This window comes from Arachis ipaensis, chromosome B01 (assembly GCF_000816755.2).
Source record: "Arachis ipaensis cultivar K30076 chromosome B01, Araip1.1, whole genome shotgun sequence".
In the NCBI taxonomy this organism is placed as follows: domain Eukaryota; kingdom Viridiplantae; phylum Streptophyta; class Magnoliopsida; order Fabales; family Fabaceae; genus Arachis; species Arachis ipaensis.
Window position 1 is genome coordinate 75224121 of NC_029785.2, and position 11455 is coordinate 75235575.

Below are 11455 nucleotides of genomic sequence, written 5' to 3' on the forward strand. Positions count from 1 at the left end.
AGGTCCTCCAAATCTTGATGCTATTTCTATTTCCAACTTTCCAACAACCTCCCCTTTTCAAAACTCTTTTTGCTTGCCAAATGCTCATCCAAGTATAGCTTGGTGTGAAACCAATCTCCGAGCTTAGAAAAATTTTCCTATTAAAGTACTTGCATCCTATGGTTTTGGCAGCTAATGAATCTGGATTTTTGATCAATCTCCATCCTTGTTTTACAAGGAGAGCCATGTTGAAAGCTTCAATATCTCTGAATCCTAGTCCTCTGCTCTGTTTTGGTAGGCACATCTTGTCCCATTTTATCCAGTGAATCTTCCTCTCTCCATTCTTTGAGCCCCAATAGAATCTGTTGGTCATAGACACAATATGCTGGCATAGGCCGCTCGGAAGTTTGAAGTATCCCATTATGTATGTTGGGATCGATTGCGTGATGGACTTGATAAGAACCTCTTTTTCCACCCTCGATAGACACTTCTCCTTCCACCCCTTCAACTTCTTCTACACTCTGTCTTGGACATGCTCAAAAACTTGTTTCTTAGATCTCCCAACGAAAGTAAGAAGTCCTAGGTACTTGGAGTGTCTTTGGACAACCTTTATCTCCAAACATTCTTGGATAAGCTTTTGTTTGTTAGTTGATACGTTTCGGCTAAAAGACAACTCCAATTTTTTCAAATTTATTCGCTGTCTCGAGGCCCTCTAATATGCAATCAGAGCTTCCTTGGTGGCTTGAATGTCTCAATCATTAGCTCTAGTGAAGAGTATACTATTGTCGGCGAAGAATAGATGGTTTATTTCAAGCCCCTTCCTTGAGATTCCAATACCATGGATTAGCCTGCTATTTTGCGCCTTAATGAGGGTTCCTGATAAGACTTCGGCACAAAAGATAAAGAGGTATGGTGATAGGGGGTCCCCATGCCTCAATCCTCTTTATGGTTTGAAGCTTTTGGAAGGGGTGCCATTTATTGGAATTGAGAAAGACGTAGTGTTAATGCAATTCTAAACCGTTTGCACCCACTTTGTTTGGAAATCTCATTGAGTTCATGACCACTCTTAGAAAGCTCCATTCCACTCGATCATATGCTTTTTTCATATCGAGTTTCATTCCCACAAAACCTCTTCTTCGTTTTGACCTCTTCTTTATGTAATGGAAAGCTTCAAATGAAATCAAACCATTATATATTATAAGCCTACCTGGAATAATGCACTTTGATTTTCTCCAACTATTTGGAGAACGATTGACTTCAACCTGTTTGCCAAAGTTGTAGCTGCCAATTTGAAGATGGCGTTAAACAGGGATATTGGTCTATATTCCCTATATGCTTTGGCTTCTCAACTTTTGGTATCAAACAAATGTGGGTTTGGTTAATAGGTGTCAGATCTGCTCCTTCATTCGGAATCTTAAGCACCGCATTTGCCACTTGATTTCCCACAAATTTTCACATTCTTTGATAGAAAATTGTCGGTAAGGCATCTGGGCCTGATGCTTTTGTGGGATGCATCTGTTGAAGTCCTTGGAAAATCTCCTCTTTTGTGATTGCCACATTGAGAGTCTCAAATCTATCCTTGTTTATCCTCCCCTTAACCACATCAGCCACTTCCTTCTCATCCCGTGTTTCTTCTGATTAGAATAGATTTTCAGAAAAACCCCTCATGACCTCTTCTATCTTGTCTTTATATTCTTACCTTATGCCCACATCGTCTGTGATCGCTTCAACTCTATTCCTTTTTCTTCTTTGTGGTGCTTTTTGGTGGAAGAATTTTGATTTTGTCTCCGTGCTTCAACCAGGTTGCTCTTGATTAAGGCTGGCAATACATACCCTATCTACAGATACCCAACCCAGTCCAACTCGTTCAGGTAGGGTAGGCTACCCGACCCGCTGCGAGTAAGGTAGAGCTCGGTCCGGGTATGCCTTCGGGTAGGGTAGGATACGGATTTAGGGTGTACCCTATTCTACCTACTCGCACCCCATATATATCACATATTTTATAAACATTAGGTATATAGTGAAGGAGTTAAAAGTTGAACCCACAACCTCCCTCATGTTGACTTGTAATAAGTGAGCAACCACTAAACTAATTAGTTAATTTAATAAGTTAGAGCATTAGTGTTTTATTTTTTATTTTATTAATATGTATGAAATTTAGAATGATTGAATTTTATATTTGCTTTGAAAAAAATTAATATTTCTGCAGGTAGAGTAGGATAGGGTAGGGTTTAGAATTTTAGAGTGCGGGTAGGGTTAGGGTTGAGAGATTCTCAACCCGTGTGTAGGGTAGGGTAGAGTTCTAATGAAATTTTAACCCGCAGGTGGGATTAGGATAGGGTCCAAACCTTACCCTACCCTACCCATTGCGAGCCCTACTCTTGATCTTTGACTCCACCATACTTCTTCCATCTTTAATAGCTCATCTAATTCTACTTCTTTCTCCTTTGTTTCTTTTATCACATCTTCTGTTTGGGAGATAGAATTTAGTTGGTTGATCCTCTCTTGGGATCTTCTCATTCTTCTCAGACTATCACCAAAATTTTGTTGTCCCCAATAGTCCAATTTCTTGCTACAACTTCCAATCCTTTCTTGAATGCTCCCTTGGTAAGACTCTCAGGCCTCCTTCACTACTGTATCACATTCTTCATTTGACAGCCATATTTCCTCGAACCTAAATCTTCTAGGACCTTTTTTCCTCTTTGATAAACCACAATTTTATGGTTTATTTTATATTAAATTTGGTGGATTTTGTCAACTTTTCTCCCATTTATTCACTAAAATAGCATGGTTTCATGAATTTCTCCTAATTGTGCTTAATGGTTAAAAACATGCTTTTTAGGCCTTTAATTTGTCAAATTTAACTCACTTTGATTCCAATCGATGTCTTGATATGTTTGTTAGTGATTTTAGGATTAAAAGGGCAAGGAATGGATCAAAATAAGTAAAGAGAAAAGCATGCAAGATGGAAAGTTCATGGAAAATAAGGATTTGGTAGACTCAAGATGACGTGTATGCATGACCGACGCGTACGCGTGATAAGGATGGTTGCCAGGTGACGCATACGCATGACCCATGCGTACGCGTGACAAGCGGCACGTGACCTCATTAAAGGCAACACGCTGGGGGCGATTTCTAAGCTCATGGAGGCCTAAATCCAACTCAATTCTGAAGTATTTGAGGCCAAACTCAAGAAGGAACAAGGAAGAGTAATTAGGAGTAGATTAAAAACATGCCTTAGGTCATATTCTAGAGAGAGAAGCTCTCTTTTCTCTCTAGAATTAGGTTAGATTAGGTTAGATTTCTCTTAGGTTTATGCTTTAGTTGTTGTTTTGATTTACTTTTCTTTACAATTTATTGTTCCTACATCTTTGTTCCTTTTGTTTTACTTGTTATTTTCTTGCCTTTATGTTTATGACTCTTTGTTAATTTTAGTTTTAATGCAATTTATGTTTTCATGTTTCTTATTGTTTAATTGAGTTGTTATTGTTATTTTCTTGTATTGGATAGTTGTAAAATTTATATTTCTTGCCAATTTACTATGCTTTCCTTTTATGCCTTCTAACTATTTGATAAAATGATTGGCTTGGTTTTAGAGTAGATTTTGGTACTCTTGGATTGTGATTAAGGACTTAGGTCCCATGAGATTATTGATGTCCAGTTCCATTGGTGATTTAGGGTTGTTAATTGGTTCTATGACCAATTATGTCCACTTGACTTAACCCTCCGAAGTTAGATGACAACTATGTAGAATCAACTCTTGTAATCACCATGTTGTGGTTAATGATCCATGATAAGATACCTTGATTCTTGATCCTCGCTAAGACCTATATTAGTTGTTAGTTTATTTTCTTGTTATCTTTATTTTCTTGTTAATCAACCCCAAAACCCCCCAAAAAGAAGTACATCATAACCAATAATAAATACACTTCCCTGCAATTCCTTTGAGAGACGACCCGAGGTTTGAATAGTTTGGTTTATTTTTATTAGGGTTTGTACTTGTGACAAACAAAATCAAACTTTGACTGAGGGTTGTGTATCAGTTTAGAACTATACTTGCAACGAAGGTAGTATTTTACTATTGAGGAATTCTAGACCGACGATAATCCTTGCGTCACTCTTCCCTACTTCAAGACTAGGTCCCATTAAGATCTAACAGTGGTCTGATTTATATCTGAACAAGTGTTGGACCATCGTTTTTGGAAATATTTCAAACCACTCTCTATTAGCAAAGGCTCTGTTTATTCTCTCTTGTATGTTCTTCTCGCCTACTTGTCCATTGGACCATGTAAAAGGGTAGCTTAAATATCGCAAATCAAGCAGTCCACATGTTTGTATCGCTTCTTGGAAGTCTCTAATTTGGTAATAATTCACTTGGTTTCTCCCTTGTTTCTCTTGTTATCTCATCACTTGGTTGAAGTCACCGAATATCATCCATGGCATATTGGATGCTTGCCCAAGTGTTCTCAAAAGGTCCCAGTTTTTCTGTTTATTTTGGCTCTCCAGGAAGCCATAGAAGCCCATTGCCCTCCAACAAGTACCACTAACCACTATTCTCACTGATGCGCCACTATTTCGTGGTACATTTTATGCTGAATTGAGTGGATTTTATCCACTATTCTCGCACTTATGCAGAGAAATTGCATGTTTTACATTTTTCTTCCTAATTATGTGCTGCTTTGATTGAAAACATGCTTCTTCAGCCTTAAATTACTAACTTTTTAATCCTCTCTTATTACCATTCGATGCCGCGATATGTGTGTTCAGTGTTTTCGGGTTTTCCAGGGCAGGAATGGCTTAGAAAATGGAAAGGAAGCATGCAAAGGTGGAAGGAACACAAGAAACTAAGGAGTTGAGCAGCGAGGATCGACGCGCACGCACGGCTGATGAGTGCGCGTGACTTGGAGCATTTTATAGCGACGCGTAAGTGTGACTAACGCGTACGCGTGTGATGAGCGGATAATTTATACGCTTTTTGGCATTATTTTTACATAGTTTTTAGTATGATTTAGCTAGTTTTTAGTATATTTTTATTAGTTTTTAAATAAAAATCACATTTTTGGACTTTGCTATGAGTTTGTGTATTTTTTTTGTAATTTCAGCTATTTTCTGGCTGAAATTGAGGGACTTGAGCAAAAATCTGATTCAGAGGCTGAAGAAGGACTACAGATGCTGTTGGATTCTGACCTTCCTGCACTCGAAATAGATTTTCTCGAGCTACAGAAACCTAACTGGCATGCTCTCAATTGCGTTGGAAAGTAGACATCCAGGGCTTTCCAGCAATATATAATAGTCCATGCTTTGCTCGAGTTTTGATGACGCAAACTGGCATTCAAACGCCAACTTCCTGCCCTATTCTGGAGTTAAACGCCAGAAACAGGTTGCAAATCAGAGTTAAACGCCAGAAATAGGCTGCAACCTGGTGTTTAACTCCAAAAAGAGTCTCTACACATGAAAGCTCAATGCTCAGCCCAAGCACACACCAAGTGGGCCCGAAAGTGGATTTCTGCATCATTTACTCATCTCTGTAAACCCTAGTAACTAGTTTAGTATAAATAGGACTTTTTACTATTGTATGGAGAATCTTTTGATCATTTTTGAGACTATCTTTATATCACTTTTGATCATTGATCACGTTTAGGGGGCTGGCCATTCGGCCATGCCTGAACCACTTTCACTTATGTAATTTTCAACGGTGGAGTTTCTACACCCCATAGATTAAGGTGTGGAGCTCTGCTGCTCCTCATGAATTAATGCAAAGTACTATTGTTTTTCTATTCAATTCAAGCTTATTCCTATTCTAAGATATGCGCTTGCACTTCAACATGACGAATATGATGATCCGTGACACTCATCACTATTCTCAACCTATGAACGCGTGCCTGACAACCACTTCCGTTCTACCTTAGATCGAGCGTGTATCTCTTAGCCTCCATTCTGAAAGATCGGAGTCTTCGTGGTATAAGATAGAATCAATTGGTGGCCATTCTTGAGATCCGGAAAGTCTAAACCTTGTTTGTGGTATTCCGAGTAGGATCTGGGAAGGGATGACTGTGACGAGCTTCAAACTCGCGAGTGTTGGGCGTAGTGACAGACGCAAAAGGATCAATGGATCCTACTCCAACATGATCGAGAACCAACAGATGATTAGCCGTGCGGTGACACCGCATTTGGACCATTTTCACTGAGAGGACGGGAAGTAGCCATTGACAACGGTGATGCCCAACATACAGCTTGCCATGGAAAGGAGTATGAATGATTGAATGAAGACAGTAGGAAAGCAGAGATTCAGAAGGAGAAAAGCATCTCCATACGCTTATCTGAAATTCTCACCAATGAATTACATAAGTATTTCTATCTGTATCTTATTTTATTTATATTTTAATTATCAAAACCTCATAACCATTTGAATCTGCCTGACTGAGATTTACAAGATGACCATAGCTTGCTTCATGCCGACAATCTCCGTGGGATCGACCCTTACTCATGTAAGGTTTATTCCTTGGACGACCCAGTGCACTTGCTGGTTAGTTGTGCGAAGTTGTGAAGAAGAATTGAGATTATGATAGTGCGTACCAAGTTTTTGGCGCCGTTGAGATCACAATTTCGTACACCAAGTTTTTGGCGCCGTTGCCGGGGATTGTTCGAGTTTGGACAACTGATGGTTCATCTTGTTGCTTAGATTAGGTAATTTTATTTTATGTTTAAGCTTTTTAATTTTTTTTATTATTTATTTTCGAAAAATTTTTAGAAAAAAAATTTCTATTCTATGACTTCAGAATTTTTAAAAATGGATTCTAGAGTTTCATGAGATATGTTGAATCCTGGTTTGCTGTAAAGCCATGTCTAATCTTTTGGACCGAGGTTTCAACTATCTTTAGAAGAGCTTCTTTGTCTTTCTCAGCAATTTAGTTGTTGTATGTAATGTTCTGCTAAAGCTTGGCTGGCCATTGGCCATGTCTAGTGTTTTGGACCGAAGCTTTCACTGAAAGCTTGGTTAGATAGTAAGCCATGTCTAATTCCTGGACCGGAGTTTTAGGCTGACATTGCATGATTCCTGGAATTCTCATTAAAAATTTTGAAATCCTTATTTTTCTTTTTCAAAATAATTTTTGAAAAATACCAAAAAAATTTAATAAAATCATAAAAACCAAAAATTTGATGTTTCTTTCTTGAGTCTAGTGTCAATTTTTAAGTTTGGTGTCAATTGCCTCTTTTTAATTTTTCTTAAAAAAAATTTTCGAAAACTCATGCATGCTATTCTTCATGATCTTCAAGTTGTTCTTAATGAATTTTCTTGTTTGATCTTTGCATTTTCTTGCTTTATGTCTTTTTTGTTTTTCATATGCATTCTCAATTTGTTAGTGTCTAAAGTTTGAAAATTTCTAAGTTTGGTGTCTTGCATGTTTTTCTTTTCTTAAAAATTTTCAAAAATAAGTTCTTGGTGTTCATCTTGACATTCAAAGTGTTCTTGCATGCATTGTGTGTTTTGATTCATAATTTTTATGTCTTGTGTCTTTTTTGTGTTTTTCTCTTTCTTCATTAAAAACTCAAAAATAAAAATAATATCTTTCCCTTATTCTTCTCAAAAAATTCGAATATTTGAGTTGACTTATTCAAAAAATTTTAAAATTTAGTTGTTTCTTATGAGTCAAGTCAAATCTTCAATTTAAAAATCCTATCTTTTCAAAACCTTTTCAAAAATCAAATCTTTCTCATCTTTTTTTAATATTTTTGAAAACTTTAAAAAAAATTATTTTCAAAATCTTCTTCTTAATTTCATTTTATAATTTCAAAATCTTTACTAACAATTAATGTGATTGATTCAAAAATTTTAAAGTTGTTACTTGCCTATTAAGAAAGGTTCCATCTTTAAATTTTAGAATCATATCTTTTAGTTTCTTGTTAGTCAAGTAATCAACTTTAATTTTCAAAATCAAATCTTTTTAATTTCCTTTTCAAATCTTTTTCAAATTAATTTTCAATCATATCTTTTTCAAAACTTAATTTCAAAATCTTTTCTAACTTCTTATCTTTTCAAAATTAATTTTCACATCTTTTTCAATTAACTACTTAACTTTTTGTTTGATTTTTAAAATTCCTATCTTTTTCAAAACCACCTAACTAATTTTCTCTCTCTAATTTTCGAAAACTCCTCACTTTTTTTTTTAATTCTTTTTAATTAACTAATTGTTTCAATTTTTAATTTTAATTTTATTTCTCTTTTAAATTTTGAATTATAACTAATATTTAAAATAAAAACAAAAATATTTCTATTTTATTTTATTTAATTTTTGAATTCTTCTCTCTCTTATCTCTTTCTATTTATTTATTTATCTACTAACACTTCTCTTCTACTCATAATTCGAACCCCCTCTTCTTCTCTGTGTTCGAGTTTTTCTCTTATCCTTCTTATATTCTTCTCTTCTTCTACTCACATAAAGGAATCTCTATACTGTGACATAGAGGATTCCTCTTCTTTTCTGTTCTCTTCTTTTTCATATGAGCAGGAACAGGGATAAAGACATTCTTATTGAAGCTGATCCTGAACCTGAAAGGACTCTTAAGAGGAAACTAAGAGAAGCTAAAGCACAACCCTTTGGAGAGAACCTGACAGAAATTTTCGAAAAAGAATGAGACATGGCCGAACCAAATAACAATACCAACAATGCAAGGAAGATGCTTGGTGACTTCATTGCACCCTCTACTGACTTCTATGGAAGAAGCATCTCAATTCCTGCAATTGGAGCAAACAACTTTGAGCTTAAGCCTCAATTAGTTTCTCTAATGCAACAGAATTGCAAGTTTCATGGACTTCCAATGGAAGATCCTCATCAGTTTTTAGCTGAAATCTTGCAAATCTGTGACACTGTCAAGACCAATGGAGTTGATCCCGAGGTCTACAGGCTTATGCTTTTCCCTTTTACTGAAAGAGACAGAGCTAGAACATGGTTGGATTCACAACCTAAGGAAAGCCTGAACTCTTGGGAAAAGCTGGTCAGTACTTTCCTGGCCAAATTCTTTCCACCTCAAAAGATGAGCAAGCTTAGAGTAGAAATCCAAACCTTCAGAAAAAAGGAAGATGAGTCCCTCTATGAAGCTTGGGAAAGATATAAGCAACTGATCAAAAGGTGTCCTACTGACATGCTTCCAGAATGAGCATCATATGTATATTCTATGATGGTCTGTCTGAGTTGTCAAAAATGTCATTGGACCATTCTGCAGGAGGATCTCTTCATCTGAAAACCCCTGCAGAAGCTCAGAAACTCATTGAAATGGTTGTAAATAACCAGTTCATGTACACCTCTGAGAGGAGTTCTGTGAACAATTGGACGCCTCAGAAGAAGGGAGTTCTTGAAATTGATACTCTAAATGCCATATTGGCTCAAAACAAAATATTGTCTCAGTAAGTCAATGTAATTTCTCAGAGTCTGAATGGATTGCAAGCTGCACCCAACAGCACTAAAGAAGCATCTTCTGAAGAAGAAGCTTATGATCCTGAGAATCCTACAGTGGCAGAGGTAAATTACATGGGAGAATCCTATGGAAACACCTATAATCCTTCATGGAGAAATCATCCAAATTTCTCATGGAAGGATCAACAAAAGCCTCAACAAGGCTTCAATAATAATGGTGGAAGAAATAGGTTTAGCAATAGCAAGCCTTTTCCATCATCTTCTCAGCAACAGACAGAGAATTCTAAATAGAGCCATTCTGGCCTGGTAACCATAGTCTCTGATCTATCCAAGACCACACTAAGTTTCATGAATGAAACAAGGTCCTTCATTAGAAATTTAGAGGCACAAGTGGGTCAGCTGAGTAAGAAAATTACTGAAACTCCTCCCAGTACTCTCCCAAGCAATACAGAAGAAAATCCCAAGAGAGAGTGCAAGGCCATCACCATGACCAACATGGCCGAACTTGGAGAGAGTGAGGAGGACGTGAATCCCAGTGAGAAAAGCCTCATGGGACGTCCTCTGGACAGAAAGGAGTTTCCCTTTGAGGAACCAAAGGAATCTAAGGCTCATAAAGAGACCATAAAGATTCCATTGAACTTTCTTCTGCCATTCATGAGCTTTGATGAATATTCTTCCTCTGAAGAGGATGAAGACATCACTGAAGAGCAAGTTGCTAAGTATCTAGGAGTAATCATGAAGCAGAATACCAAGTTATTTGGTAATGAGACATGGGAGGATGAACCCCCCTTGTTCACCAATGAACTGAGTGCATTAATGAGGCAGACATTACTCAGAAGAAACCGAATCCTGGAAAATTCTTCATACCTTGTACCATAGGCACCATGACCTTTGAAAAAGCTCTAGTGACCTAGGGTCAGGGATAAACCTCATGCCACTCTCTGTAATGGAGAAACTGGGAATCTTTGAGGTACGAGCTACAAGAATCTCACTAGAGATGGAAGACAAATCAATGAAACAGGCTTATGAAATAGTAGCGGACGTGCTAGTGAAGGTTGAAGGCCTTTACATCCCTGCTGATTTCATAATCCTAGACACTGGGAAGGATGAGGATGAATCCATCATCCTTGGCAGACCCTCCCTGGCCACAGCAAAAGCTGTAATTGATGTTGACAGAGGAGAGTTGGTCCTTCAGTTGAATGAGGACTACCTTGTATTCAAAACTCAAGGTTCTCCTTCTGTAACCATGGAGAGGAAGCATGAAAAGCTTCTCTCAATAAAGAGTCAAACAAAACCCCCACATTCAAACTCTAAGTTTGGTGTTGGGAGGCCACAACCAAACTCTAAGTTTGGTGTTGAGAGGCCCCAATCTTGCTCTGATTATCAGTGAGGCTCTATGAGAGCTCACTGTCAAGCTATTGACATTAAAGAAGCGCTTATTGGGAGGCAACCCAATGTTATTTAATTATATCTATTTATTTTTCATTGCTATTTTATGTTTTCTTTAGGTTGATGATCATGTGAAGTGGTGCACGAAATTGTGATCTCTAGCAACGGTGCCAAAAACTCAGTACGCACGTTCATAATCTCAAATTCTTTTTCACAACTCCGATACAACTAACCAGCAAGTGCACTGGGTCGTCCAAGTAATAAACCTTACGTGAGTAAAGGTCGATCCCACGGAGATTATCGGCTTGAAGCAAGCTATGGTCATCTTGTAAATCTCAGTCAGGCAGATTTAAATGGTTATGGGATTTTGATAATTAAAATATAAATAACAAAGAATAAGATAGAGATACTTATGTAATTCATTGGTGAGAATTTCAGATAAGCGTATGGAGATGCTTGTTGCTTCTGAATCTCTGCTTTCCTACTATCTTCATTCAATCGTTCATACTCCTTTCCATGGCAAGCTGTATGTTGGGCATCACCGTTGTCAATGGCTACTTCCCGTCCTCTCAGTAAAAATGGTCCAAATGCGCTGTCACTGCACGGCTAATCATTTGTCGGTTCTCGATCATGTTGGAATAGGATCCAGTGATCCTTTTGCGTCTGTCACT